Source organism: Bombina bombina, chromosome 6 (genome assembly GCF_027579735.1).
Source record: "Bombina bombina isolate aBomBom1 chromosome 6, aBomBom1.pri, whole genome shotgun sequence".
NCBI lineage: Eukaryota > Metazoa > Chordata > Amphibia > Anura > Bombinatoridae > Bombina > Bombina bombina.
The window spans coordinates 939,473,191-939,489,080 of record NC_069504.1 but is presented as its reverse complement, the minus strand read 5'-3'; positions in this window follow the sequence as shown (position 1 = coordinate 939,489,080).

Sequence of the window (15,890 nt, the reverse complement as noted above, 5' to 3'; positions counted from 1 at the left end):
TTTAGCTGTCGGCCGCTTCGGTAGCTTACGGCTCCATTTTTAATGACTCAATGGAAGCGAGGCCTAAGTGTGCATACTTGCATAGTAAAGTGCTAAGTAATTAACATAAATAATTATTTAGAGACTAAGTGAAAAGTGCCTAGGAAAGGGATGAAGTTCTTAATGAAACATTATTAAGTAAGTAGTAATGAGCTGCGGTCAATGTGCAGAATGTGATATAATATAATTATAGGTATACAAAGTAATTGTTATATTATTGAATCATTTTTGTTGTATGGAGTCTAATAGATATATCCATCTACATTCTTACTTTAAAAGTGCTTCTTCCAGATTTCCTTCTATTATGCCCAGAGAGATTTTCTGTATCGCAGCATATTTCAAGTCAGTGATTCCACTTTTGTGAATTTTTAGAAAATGTCGTGCCACTGATGTGATAGTTTTACCTTTGGTTACATCCTTTATGGCATTTTTGATATTATTCAAAAAATAAGAGACAGTGGGCGCATAAAGCGGGAGGTTAAGTAGATATATCTATTAAAGAATAAGTGGATATGTCTATTTAAGAATAACTTCAAATGTACCGTAAATGTATATTCAAAAATATTTATTAAAATACTTAACTAATACAATAATAAACTAATATTGGATCCAATTATACTCAGAAAAAAATAAAATAAAATAATATTAATCAATCACTCCCAACTATAGTTGTTCATACAGCCATACACACACTTTCTTAAAACAATATAATATTCCCAAAATTAGTGAATGCAAATAAAAATATAATGCTGGAAAATCACACTTCACACAGAAGTGTTAACACACTTCTAATGATAACTTATATTAAATAGAATGTCTATTTCTTTAAAAGTCTAAAAGTAGGGTATATAACTGGCCCACTACAGCAGGGTTAAATGCAGAGTGAATAGTCTCTTCCCAAGGAATGATCCCAGATGCAAACAGCTAACAGCCGTCGGTATTTATCACCAGCGCTGTGTCAGATTTGTTGTGAATGTTTATACACAAAGCAGTGATAATTTGCCTCTCTGAGTCTTTCCGTTATTTATCTGTGACACTTAGGGCTATATCGCCTTCTTACTGTGTCTCTATTCTGTGTTTCAGCCGCTCTGCTCGAACAAACAGCTGACCGCAGCTAACGGTCTCCAAGATTTCTATGTCACCTGGTTTCCGGAACCTCCAGGTTGTTCTGACTTGCGCAAGCCTATTGAAAGGTATTGAAAACCTCTGAATCCTTCACCGCTCTTAAGTACTTACTCAGTACGCGGTATGGAGTTCTCCTTTGGTCTCAGTCCGTAAATGGACTTAGTAACAGGAAAGCAGTTTGTTTGTATAATCCAGTAGCAGAGGATTCACCCTGCTACTGGATTATACAAACAAACTGCTTTCCTGTTACTAAGTCCATTTACGGACTGAAACCAAAGGAGAACTCCATACCGCGTACTGTGTAAGTATTTAAGAGTGGTGAAGGATTCGGAGGTTTTCAATACCTTTCAATAGGCTTGCGCAAGTCAGAACAACCTGGAGGTCCCGGAAACCAGGTGATATAGAAATCTTGGAGACCGTTAGCTGCGGTCAGCTGTTTGTTCGAGCAGAGCGGCTGAAACACAGAATAGAGACACGGTAAGAAGGCGATATAGCCCTAAGTGTTACAGATAAATAACGGAAAGACTCAGAGAGGCAAATTATCACTGCTTTGTGTATAAACATTCACGGCGAATCTGACACAGCGCCGGTGATAAATACCGACGGCTGTTAGCTGTTTGCATTTGGGATCATTCCTTGGGAAGAGACTATTCACTCTGCATTTAACCCTGCTGTAGTGGGCCAGTTATATACCCTACTTTTAGACTTTTAAAGAAATAGACATTCTATTTAATATAAGTTATCATTAGAAGTGTGTTAACACTTCTGTGTGAAGTGTGATTTTCCAGCATTATATTTTTATTTGCATTCACTAATTTTGGGAATATTATATTGTTTTAAGAAAGTGTGTGTATGGCTGTATGAACAACTATAGTTGGGAGTGATTGATTAATATTATTTTATTTTTTTCTGAGTATAATTGGATCCAATATTAGTTTATTATTGTATTAGTTAAGTATTTTAATAAATATTTTTGAATATACATTTACGGTACATTTGAAGTTATTCTTAAATAGACATATCCACTTATTCTTTAATAGACATATCTACTTAACCTCCCACTTTATGCACCCACTGTCTCTTATTTTTTGATTGATTTGGATTTTATACTATCTAGGAATGGGATAGTTTTTTCATTGAGGCAGTGGAGGTTAGATTCCTCGCTTCACCCAAACTATTGGTTTCAAATTTTTGATATTATTGGCATGCTCCACTATGCAAGTATGCACACTTAGGCCTAGATTTGGAGTTTGGCGTTAGCCGTGAAAATCAGCGTTAGAGGCTCCTAACGCTGGTTTTAGGCTAACTCTGGTATTTGGAGTCACTCAAAAAAGGGTCTAACGCTCACTTTTCAGCCGCGACTTTTCCATACCGCAGATCCCCTTACGTAAATTGCGTATCCTATCTTTTCAATGGGATTTTTCTAACTCCGGTATTTAGAGTCGTGGCTGAAGTGAGCGTTAGAACTCTAACGACAAAACTCCAGCCGCAGGAAAAAAGTCAGTAGTTAGCTTTCTGGGCTAACGCCGGTTCATAAATCTCTTAACTACTGTACTCTAAAGTACACTAACACCCATAAACTACCTATGTACCCCTAAACCGAGGTCCCCCCACATCGCCGACACTCGATTACATTTTTTTAACCCCTAATCTGCCGACCGCCAACTACGTTATCCTTATGTACCCCTAATCTGCTGCCCCTAACACCGCCGACCGCTATATTATATTTATTAACCCCTAATCTGCCCCCCACAACGTCGCCTCCACCTGCCTACACTTATTAACCCCTAATCTGACGAGCGGACCTGAGCACTACTATAATAAAGTTATTAACCCCTATTCCGCCTCACTAACCCTATAATAAATAGTATTAACCCCTAATCTGCCCTCCCTAACATCGCTGACACCTAACTTCAATTATTAACCCCTAATCTGCCGACCGGAGCTCACCGCTATTCTAATAAATGTATTACCCCTAAAGCTAAGTCTCACCCTAACACTAACACCCCCCTAAGTTAAATATAATTTACATCTAACGAAATTAATTAACTCTTATTAAATAAATTATTCCTATTTAAAGCTAAATACTTACCTGTAAAATAAATCCTAATATAGCTACAATATAAATTATAATTACATTGTAGCTATTTTAGGATTAATATTTATTTTACAGGCAACTTTGTAATTATTTTAACCAGGTACAATAGCTATTAAATAGTTAAGAACTATTTAATAGTTACCTAGTTAAAATAATTACAAAATTACCTGTCAAATAAATCCTAACCTAAGTTACAATTAAACCTAACACTATACTATCATTAAATTAATTAAATAAAATACCTACAATTACCTACAATTAAACCTAACACTACACTATCAATAAATTAATTAAATACAATACCTACAATTACCTACAATTAAACCTAACACTACACTATCAATACATTAATTAAATACAAAACCTACAAATAACTACAATGAAATAAACTAACTAAAGTACAAAAAATAAAAAAGAACTAAGTTACAAAAAATAAAAAAATATCTACAAACATAAGAAAAATATTACAACAATTTTAAACTAATTACACCTACTCTAAGCCCCCTAATAAAACAACAAAGCCCCCCAAAATAAAAAATGGGAAAATTCAAAAGTATATCAAAGCGCCGGCGGGCCGGCTTGGGTTAAGAACTGTGAAACCTATTCCTTCACAGTTGGAGTAAAAATATTCCCTCACAGTTGAAGTAAAATTGGTATTTATTTATTAAAACAATATTAAAATAATATTAAAATGTAGCTGATTACAGTTGTTGTGTGGTTTTTCTGGCATACATTCACATGTAGCAATTGACAATAACAATAATGTAACAATGATAATAAAACAATAAAACAATGGAAGGTACCTTCAAGGATAACAATAAAATATAAATCAATTATTCTGAATCAGTGTTCCCTGATATGTGTATAAATAACCCAAAAACACTTACTAGAAATGTTCGGACTGGATAAATAAACTTACTCCTCTATGGTGGTGCTAACTGCTGTAGTTTCCTATAGTATTAATACTTATTATAATTTTCTAACTCATCTGAGGTTTATATAATAGTCATTTCTGTATTACATCAGAAATATTTGGACAGTTCAGAGACAAGCCGGTTAAGGATATCTTTAGTTTAGTTATGTATTTAACGTGCAGATTACCCCAGAGTTGTGTTATCACTCTGGAGACCTGTCTATGTCCGTCCAAAATGAGTTTGGGCCTCACTCGCTATTGTTATATGCTTGTCGGATGAAAGGAACTGGTCTACTGTGCCTCACAAGGATCAGAGACCGTTCTCCGCTAGCGGGTAGAATTGGTTTTCAGTATTTGATTTTCAGTGTTTGGTGAATCTGTGATCGATGTTTGTGAACAGGTGATCAAATCAAATAATGCAAATGTTAAGTGATTCAAGTGGTGCTAGTACACAAATCACAAATATACAAATATACAAATCACAATTATACAGTGATACTATTAAACATAGTGAACATCTTGCATAAAAATATTACTTCAAAAAACGATACTTCAAAAAACGATACCAAAAAACAATATGTGTGAGACTCTTGAAAGAGAGAGTCTTGAAAAAGGTCTATACCTGACCGAAACGCGTCGACTGGTGAGTAGCATTTTAATTTAATCCACTACTTTTGAAAACCATCTGCACTATTATTATTATTTCTTCCGGCAGAAGGAATAGTATTCGGGTGACGCTGGAGCTGAAAAACCGTCTAAAGACGCTGAAGCCCAAATCCCCGCTACAGGCAATAAACACCTCACATAGACTGTCAAATCTACTGACTAAAAACACAGAAAGAGGAATTAACGCCGATTTAGGAACACTTTGAAAAACCAACTACAACATTATACACCATTTTTAATTTTTATCTTTTTATTTTTTAAATTTTTCATTTTTTACTTTTTTGATTCACAATTATCGACTGACATCCTGCTGGTCACTAGTGTTCTCTGAGGAATCCTTTGAAGCACACTTTATCACTTCGAAATTCCACTTTTTGTCTCACACATATTGTTTTTTGGTATCGTTTTTTGAAGTATCGTTTTTTGAAGTAATATTTTTATGCAAGATGTTCACTATGTTTAATAGTATCACTGTATAATTGTGATTTGTATATTTGTATATTTGTGATTTGTGTACTAGCACCACTTGAATCACTTAACATTTGCATTATTTGATTTGATCACCTGTTCACAAACATCGATCACAGATTCACCAAACACTGAAAATCAAATACTGAAAACCAATTCTACCCGCTAGCGGAGAACGGTCTCTGATCCTTGTGAGGCACAGTAGACCAGTTCCTTTCATCCGACAAGCATATAACAATAGCGAGTGAGGCCCAAACTCATTTTGGACGGACATAGACAGGTCTCCAGAGTGATAACACAACTCTGGGGTAATCTGCACGTTAAATACATAACTAAACTAAAGATATCCTTAACCGGCTTGTCTCTGAACTGTCCAAATATTTCTGATGTAATACAGAAATGACTATTATATAAACCTCAGATGAGTTAGAAAATTATAAAAAGTATTAATACTATAGGAAACTACAGCAGTTAGCACCACCATAGAGGAGTGCGTTTATTTATCCAGTCCGAACATTTCTAGTAAGTGTTTTTGGGTTATTTATACACATATCAGGGAACACTGATTCAGAATAATTGATTTATATTTTATTGTTATCCTTGAAGGTACCTTCCATTGTTTTATTGTTTTATTATCATTGTTACATTATTGTTATTGTCAATTGCTACATGTGAATGTATGCCAGAAAAACCACACAACAACTGTAATCAGCTACATTTTAATATTATTTTAATATTGTTTTAATAAATAAATACCAATTTTACTTCAACTGTGAAGGAATATTTTTACTCCAACTGTGAAGGAATAGGTTTCACAGTTCTTAACCCAAGCCGGCCCCCCGGCGCTTTGATATACTTTTGAATTTTCCAATTTTCCTAAACGAGTTTGACCACTAGGGGTCACTTATCAAAGCTAAGGGTTCTTCTAGCAGTAGGCGCTAAGTGAGATTTCCCAAAATAAAAAATGCCCTACCCTATTCTAAATTACTAAAGTTAAAAGCTCTTTTACCTTACCAGCCCTGAACAGGGCCCTTTGCGGGGCATGCCCCAAGAAGTTCAGCTCTTTTGCCTGTAAAAAAAACATACAATACCCCCCCACGCATTACAACCCACCACCCACATACCCCTAATCTAACCCAAACCCCCCTTAAATAAACCTAACACTAAGCCCCTGAAGATCTTCCTACCTTGTCTTCACCATACCAGGTTCACCGATCGGTCCTGAAGAGCTCCTCCGATGTCCTGATCCAAGCCCAAGCGGGGGGCTGAAGATGTCCATGATCTGGTAGAAGTCTTCATTCAAGCGGGGCAGAAGAGGTCTTCCATCCGATTGAAGTCTTCATCCAAGCGGGGCAGAAGAGGTCTTCCATCCGATTGAAGTCTTCATCCAGGCGGCATCTTATATCGACATCCATCTGGAACGGAGCGGCAGCATCCTGAAGACCTCCGACGCGGAACATCCATCCTGGCCGACGACTGAACGACCAATGACGGTTCCTTTAAATGACGTCATCCAAGATGGCGTCCCTCGAATTCCGATTGGCTGATAGGATTCTATCAGCCAATCGGAATTAAGGTAGAAATATTCTGATTGGCTGATGGAATCAGCCAATCAGATTTAGCTCACATTCTATTGGCTGATCGGAACAGCCAATAGAATGCGAGCTCAATCTGATTGGCTGATTGGATCAGCCAATCGGATTGAACTTGATTCTGATTGGATGATTCCATCAGCCAATCAGAATATTCCTACCTTAATCCCGATTGGCTGATAGAGTAGTGACAGTGTTCATATTCAACAATACATGAAAGATACATATACAAGTGCAGGGTGCTGAGGGTACAAACAAAAGAAAATGAAGGAGCAGACTTCTCTCTGCAGGAAAAAACTCGTTTTTACAGAGGTCACCTTTTTGACTAGACCATGACACTTCAAGGATATATAGTCATAGATTACTACGTTACAAAGGTGTTTTCTCTAGATCAATAAACCAGTCAATGGAAGTAAACAAACAATATAATTCAGTCTAGTACATTATGTCTCAGACTCCTATTAGGTTGGAGGGCCTTCTGACCCCTCTCCGCCTGTTGGTTGTCAGGTAGCATGGATTGGTAGGGTAGGCTACCATTTTAAAATCTAGAGGGGTATCGGGAAAAGAGGTAAGCAGAAGAGGAAAACGGGTGGGGTGAGAAGTGGTGGTGGTTGGGGATGATTTTTTCCTATTTATCTTCCTTATTCTGAATATCTAGGTGGGGGTTATACGGGTAAGCATGGATTCCCAGGGTTCCCAAGTTAAGCAATAATCGTTCAGTTGGTGCTGTTCCCTAGCTACGTAGTTTTCCATATTTTTGATGTAGTTCACCCCCTCTATCACACTCTGTAGTCTGGGGGGCTGGCTCTTTTTCCAATTTCTAGCTACCAGCAATTTAGCGGAGAGCAGGACATAAATCAGGAGATTACGCTTGTTTTTCGGAAGTTTATCTATCTCTAGATGTAAAATGGCCAGGGCTGGACTTAGGGTTGGCGTTAGGTCTAAATATTTGCAGATCTTTTCTACTCTCTGCCAGTAGGTTGTAAATTTGGGACAAGTCCACCAAACATGTATGGGGGATCCAGGCTCTCCACACTCCCTCCAGCACAGCTGCGAGTGCTCGGGATAGAGCTTTCGCAACTTTGTGGGGACCAGGTGCCATCTTGTGATCACCTTTAAGTATAACTCATATAGTGTGATACAGTGGGTTGCCTTTTTTGTTGAGCTGATGGCCTTACTCCAGGAATCTGGCGTGAATGTAATTTGCAAGTCCTTCTTCCAAGCAGTCATATGGATTGTTTTTGGGATAGTCTCTTCCTCTAATAGACAGTGGTAGTGTACTGTAAGGGGTTTGTATTGTTGAGTGTTAGCTATCCACCGTGTCTCCCAGACAGTAAGGTCTCTCAGTGAGTCGCCTAGAAAGCCCCAGGATTTCATTAGCATACGCAGTCTCAATAAGTCAAAGTGGAGTTTGGGGGTCAGTGTGGGAAGGTCTAGCATGTCTTCATGTGTCTTTAACTGTCCATTTTTATAGAAGTCTCCCACATTGTTTATGCCTGTGGTAGCCCAGGTATTGAGGTGTGTGTTGAGTAGACCCATTAGGAGACCCCTTATTGGATGGATCGGTGAGGGATGTGGGGCCACTAATTTGTTGTGTCTCAATTTAGTCCAGACTTCTTGGCATCCTTTCACTATGCTGTTTGCGACATGGATTTTGGATTGCCAATGTGGGGGTAACCAAAGCAGGTCCTCTAGATTGATGAATGCTGGTAGTGAGGCTTGTTCTAGCTCTCTCCACCTCGTCGGGGGAAGTTCTTTACTCCACCCTGTAGCATGAGTCAGCATTGCTGCCTCGTAGTATTTCCTGACATTAGGGAGCCCAAGACCTCCTTTCTCTATCGGCATTTGCAAGATGTGTGCAGCCACCCGAGGTCTCTTGTCATGCCAGGTATATGTGTTAAAGAGGGCCTGATATTTCCTTATCAGTCTACAGGAGACTGATAGTGGGATACAGCGGAATAAGTCGGTGAGCTTTGGCAATATCATCATCTTAAGGGCGGATATTCTACCCATCCAGGAGATTTTGCTATATCTCTTCGATTAGAGTTCCGAAGTGATAGCTGCTAGTAGTTTTTCAAAGTTTTCCTTAATCACTATCGACTTGTTATGAGATAGGAAAACCCCCAGATGACGAACTCCCCTACATGACCACTTGAAGGAGTAGGTGTGCTGTATAGCCTCTCTCTCATCCTGTGGGATGTTAATGGAGTAGGCTTCTGTCTTGGTCACATTCAGTTTATAATAGGAAATTTCCCCAAATTGTTGGAAGAGGGTCATCAATGGGGGAAGGGAATCTGTCGGGTCAGATAGGAAGACCGTGAGGTCATCCGCGAAGAGAGCTAGCTTTTGGGGGATATCGTGTAGCTGCACACCGTGTATTAGTGTGGATTCCCTAATGGCAATCGCCAAGGGCTCGATGGCCAGCACGAATAGCAGGGGGGAGAGAGGGCATCCCTGTCTGGTTCCATTGCTAATAGTGATTTTGGGGGAGCAAAATCCCAGACCTCTAACAACCGCGGTAGGGGCCGAGTATAGGGCCTTAGTAGCTGTGATGAAAGAGTCGGCTAAAGTACAAAAAATAAAAAAGAACTAAGTTACAAAAACTTCAGCCTGATCATGGACCTCTTCAGCTCCCGCTTGGATGAAGACTTCAGCCACATCATGGACATCTTCAGCCCCCCGCTTGGGCTTGGATCAAGACATCGGAGCCAGGACGGATCGGTGTGATACCCGGTGAGGTGAAGACAAGGTAGGAAGATCTTCAGGGGCTTAGTGTTAGGTTTATTTAAGGGGGATTTGGGTTAGATTAGGCGTATGTGGGTGGTGGGTTGTAATGTTGGGGGGGGTATTGTATGTTTTTTTTTATAGGCAAAAGAGCTGAATTCTTTGGGGCATGCCCCACAAAAGGTCATTTTAAGGGCTGGTAAGGTAAAAGAGCTTTGAACTTTTGTAATTTAGAATAGGGTAGGGCATTTTTTATTTTGGGGGTCTTTGTTATTTTATTAGGGGGCTTAGAGTAGGTGTAATTAGTTTAAAATTGTTGTAATTTTTTTCTAATGTTTGTAAATATTTTTTTATTTTTTGTAACTTAGTTCTTTTTTATTTTTTGTACTTTAGTTAGTTTATTTAATTGTATTTATTTGTAGGAATTGTATTTAATTTATTTATTTATAGTGTAGTGTTAGGTTTAATTGTAGATAATTGTAGGTATTTTATTTAATTTATTTATTGATAGTGTAGTGTTAGGTTTAATTGTAACTTAGGTTAGGATTTATTTTACAGGTAATTTTGTAATTATTTTAACTATTTTAGCTATTAAATAGTTCTTAACTATTTAATAGCTATTGTACCTGGTTAAAATAAATACAAAGTTACCTGTAAAATAAATATTAATCCTAAAATAGCTATAATATAATAATAATTTATATTGTAGCTATATTAGGGTTTATTTTACAGGTAAGTATTTAGCTTTAAATAGGAATAATTTATTTAATAAGAGTTAATTAATTTCTTTAGATTTAAATTATATTTAATTTAGGGGGGTGTTAGTGTTAGGGTTAGACTTAGCTTTAGGGGTTAATACATTTATTAGAATAGCGGTGAGCTCCAGTCGTCAGATTAGGGGTTAATGTTTGAAGTTAGGTGTCGGCTATGTTAGGGAGGGCAGATTAGGGGTTAATACTATTTATTATAGGGTTATTGAGGTGGGAGTGAGGTGGATTAGGGGTTAATAACTTTATTTTAATAGCGGTGCGGTCCGCTCGGCAGATTAGGGGTTAATAAGTGTAGGCAGGTGGAGGCGACGTTGTGGGGGGCAGATTAGGGGTTAATAAATATAATATAGGTGTCGGCGGTGTTAGGGGCAGCAGATTAGGGGTACATAGGGATAATGTAAGTAGCGGCGGTTTACGGAGCGGCAGATTAGGGGTTAAAAAAATATGCAGGGGTCAGTGATAGCGGGGGCGGCAGAATAGGGGTTAATAAGTTTAAGGTTAGGGGTGTTTAGACTCGGGGTACATGTTAGAGTCTTAGGTGCAGACGTAGGAAGTGTTTCCCCATAGCAAACAATGGGGCTGCGTTAGGAGCTGAACGCGGCTTTTTTGCAGGTGTTAGTTTTTTTTTCAGCTCAAACAGCCCCATTGTTTCCTATGGGGGAATCGTGCACGAGCACTTTTTGAAGCTGGCCGCGTCCGTAAGCACCGCTGGTATCGAGAGTTGAAGTTGCGTTAAATATGCTCTACGCTCCTTTTTTGGAGCCTAACGCAGCCATTCTGTGAACTCTAAATACCAGCGGTATTTAAAAGGTGCGGCCAGAAAAAAGCATGCGTAGCTAACGCACCCCTTTGCCCGCAAAACTCTAAATCTAGGCCATAGTATCTATATGTGTGTGTGCATATATACCTATACCTGCATATATTTTTCTATAGAAATATAGGTATAGATATCTATTTTACATGAACAGGACCATATATGTATAAAAATATATACTTAATAATAAAAAGTGCATAATTTTCTATGTGAAAAGATAAATACATATTTGCACACACACACACACACACACACACATATATATATATATATATATATATATATATATATATATATATATATATATATATATATATATATATATATATATTAATCTGTTTATCTATAAATCTGCCTATCTGTCTGTCTGTCTGTCTGTCTGCCTATCTATCTATCTATATATCTATCTATCTATATACACACACACATACTGTATATATATATATATATATATATATATATATATATACATATTTAGACATGTATATCGATGTATCTCTATCAGGGGCGTATTACTGCCTAGGCCAACAAGGCCAAGGCCTATGGTGGCAGATTGGGGAAGGGCGGCACTTTTTGCAGCCTCTAAAAGAGCGGCAGCTGAATTAACTTTCTATTAGTTGTTATATGAGTACTACTACTAAAAAGTTAATTCAGCTGCCGCTCCTTTAGAGGTTGGTTTTAACATCGGTCACTGCTACCACTACAATTGTGGTAAACTACATTTCCCATACAAGAATTGAGCCTGCAAAATCGCAAAGGCGACACCTATAGACCACCTGCTAGCCGTAAAGTAGTTTGCCAGCTGCACTGCGGTCTGTACTCAGGAGATCAGCACAGAGTGCGGGGAGTCCTTTTGGCCCTGAAGCAGGGGCGGAACAACCAGGATCGCAACACGTGCAGTTGCGACCATGCCCTTGAGGTTCGCCACTCTGGGGGGGTGCTTCTGCCTGGCCTACTGCAATGCCCCTGTCCAGCAGATTTAATAACGGCTGCCACTTCTGCAATTATTGTACAGGTAGGCCAGTGGCAGTGATCTATATTTGGCACTAGAAAAAACACAGTTAAGTCCTAAAAGAAACTGAACTGTAAAAAACCTGGCGCTGTTAGAAACAGCTTAAATAAGTAAAATAATATGAATGTAAATATCACCAATATATCAGATTATATAGTCTGAAATCACAAAGAATCAATTGATGGAAAAACAGATCGCTATGAGAATTGTGTCAAAAATGGTAACAAATGTTTATTAAGACAATGTGTTCAACATAAAAATATATGTCTAACAATTTTAAAAACTATGATGCACTGATCAGGCACTTAAAATAGCATAGTATCAAAAAAATGAAACAAAATGAAAATGAAACAAAATAAATAAAAATAAAGATAAAGATGCAGATAAATACAAATCCCTATATTCCAAACATAGGGAAGACAAACATTTATGTTTAAAAGGCTGCCAGAATGATGATCCCAGAGGAGCAGTCAAATTGGAAACCGGATCAGCTGAGGGTATGAACGGTCTGGAGCTGAAATGAGATCAAGACCCACATCAAAGACAGGAAAAGAGCCACAAAATTATGGTGTTCACTTTTACTTACACCATAACGGTTCTCTGTAGTCTCCGGCTCTTTTTTCTTTTTTTCTCTCTCTAGTGTATGTCCAATAATCACTGCGGTCCCCTTTTTTCAAGCAGCGTGTTTTTCACTCAATCAAAAGGCAGGACGGCTTGGGAGGGCAGCAAACTCAGTCGGCAGTAATTTCGTCAGGTACACCTGTGACACAGGTATTTGGTGGGCGGAGCAACGCGTTTCAGCCCGTTCTGGGCCTTTGTCAAGCTCCTGTTGTGTTAAATGCCCGGTCTTTTAAACCGTCAGCACTTCTTCTGATTGGCTGTAACTCAATTTCAAATCAAACAGTCAATTCTCTTTACATAGCCACCATGCAATGTAAGTACAAGTGCAGATCATAAGCTAGTTACTTTGTTTAAAGATATATCAAAGATAGATCTGCATTATGCACTACAAATGTCACAACGATACAAATAGCAGCCTAAATAGGAACAATTATGTAATAGAGTTAGTATAGTAGTTGTTTTAAAATCTCATGCCATCTCGTTATTTAAAGAGACAGTACTTACATAGAATGTGCACAAACTACAAAAAAAACAAAAAACTAAATATTAAATCAGAATAGGCTTAAAAACTAAAATAACATATTATATTAATATTCAATGTACATAAAAATAAAATTAAATAGTTATAAAACTAAATAAAATGAAATAAAATAAAATAAAATGAAATAACTTGATACCTTTGCATCCATCTAAGACACATCTTCTCCATAATACACCAATTAGATAGGTGAAATATACATTACAGATTCTTTGTGATAGACATATAACCTCTACGGTGTGAAAATATATCTCCAAATTTATAGAGAATAATATACTCAATATAGACTAATATATACAGTCTTTATAAGGAACTTAAGGTATACACAATATGGATAGAAGTATAACATATGGATACTATGACAATAGAAATAGTGTCACTATATATTTTGGCCTTATAGACCGATAGAAATTATTTTGGGCCATATAGACCGATAGAAACTGCTAGAACTTAATTAGTCCCTAAGAAAACAACCTATATCAAAATCTAAATTTAGACCATTTGGTTTTAGTGTTTTTAAGTCAAAGATCCATTTTGTCTCTCTCTTAATAAGGTCAGATTGCACATTGCCCCCTCTCCAATTTTTCTTTACCTTATCTATACCCATATATGAAAAGCATTTCAAATCCCCATTATTACAAGTAGCGAAATGTTTTGGAATGGGTAATTCCTTATTCCTCTCTAGGTCATGTTTCTCTATGGACCATATATGTTCCCTTATACGGTCTCGTAGGGGTCTTTCAGACTCCCCCACGTATTGCTTCCCACAGGAGCATTGTATCAGATAAATTACAAATTTATCAGCACATCTTATAGTTTCATTAATCTTAAATGACTTCCCTGATACATTTGATTTAAATACTTTTTCTTTTTTAGAGTGTTTACATGACTTGCAAGTCGGGCAAGGAAAAAAACCCTTCAGTTTTTTTCTTTCCAAGCTTAATTGGGTATCCTCATTCTTTTTCTTTTTTTCTGTAGGTGCCAGAATAGACTTTAAGTTATGTGCTTTTTTGTAAATGATTTGCGGTCGTTTTGGTAATAATTTGCCTATTAATTCATAATTTCTTAAAATACCCCAATGTTTATTTAGGATCTTCTCTTAAAGGGATTTGTTATTACTGTAACCCGTAAAAAATGGTATAAAAATATTATCCTTCTCTACACCTATCCTATTGTAGTCCCCAGTTTTATTTTTATTATTGTTCTTATTTTTATTCTTCTTCACTAGGTCATTTCTATTCACACATCTCACCTCCTGTATTATATCTTTTATTTTATCATTCTTATAGCCTCTTTCTAAGAACTTAAGTTTAAGTTTCTCTGACTGTTCATCGTAGTCCTTGAGTTCAGTACAATTCTTCTTTATACGTAAAAATTGCCCTTTGGGAATATTATCCACCCATTTTGGATGATGGCAGCTAGTATAGTGCACATAACTATTGGCATCCACACTTTTAAAGTGCGTTTTGGAATGTAATTTCTTATTGACAGCAAATAGTTCTAGATCAAGAAAATTAACTTTTATTCTATCTGATCTGCACTTGTACTTACATTGCATGGTGGCTATGTAAAGAGAATTAACTGTTTGATTTGAAATTGAGTTACAGCCAATCAGAAGAAGTGCTGACGGTTTAAAAGACCAGGCATTTAACACAACAGGAGCTTGACAAAGGCCCAGAACGGGCTGAAACGCATTGCTCCGCCCACCAAATACCTGTGTCACAGGTGTACCTGACGAAATTACTGCCGACTGAGTTTGCTGCCCTCCCAAGCCGTCCTGCCTTTTGATTGAGTGAAAAACACGCTGCTTGGAAAAAAGGGGACCGCAGTGATTATTGGACATACACTAGAGAGAGAAAAAAAGAAAAAAGAGCCGGAGACTACAGAGAACCGTTATGGTGTAAGTAAAAGTGAACACCATAATTTTGTGGCTCTTTTCCTGTCTTTGATGTGGGTCTTGATCTCATTTCAGCTCCAGACCGTTCATACCCTCAGCTGATCCGGTTTCCAATTTGACTGCTCCTCTGGGATCATCATTCTGGCAGCCTTTTAAACATAAATGTTTGTCTTCCCTATGTTTGGAATATAGGGATTTGTATTTATCTGCATCTTTATCTTTATTTTTATTTATTTTGTTTCATTTTCATTTTGTTTCATTTTTTTGATACTATGCTATTTTAAGTGCCTGATCAGTGCATCATAGATTTTAAAATTGTTAGACATATATTTTTATGTTGAACACATTGTCTTAATAAACATTTGTTACCAATTTTGACATAATTCTCATAACGATCTGTTTTTCCATCAATTGATTCTTTGTTATTTCAGACTATATAATCTGATATACTGGTGATATTTACATTCATATTATTTTATTTATTTAAGCTGTTTCTAACAGCGCCAGGTTTTTTACAGTTCAGTTTCTTTTAGGACTTAACTGTGTTTTTTCTAGTATTCTGCTTGGAGTTTGAGGAATCCTCCATTTAACCTATTGGCATATAAGTAAATTA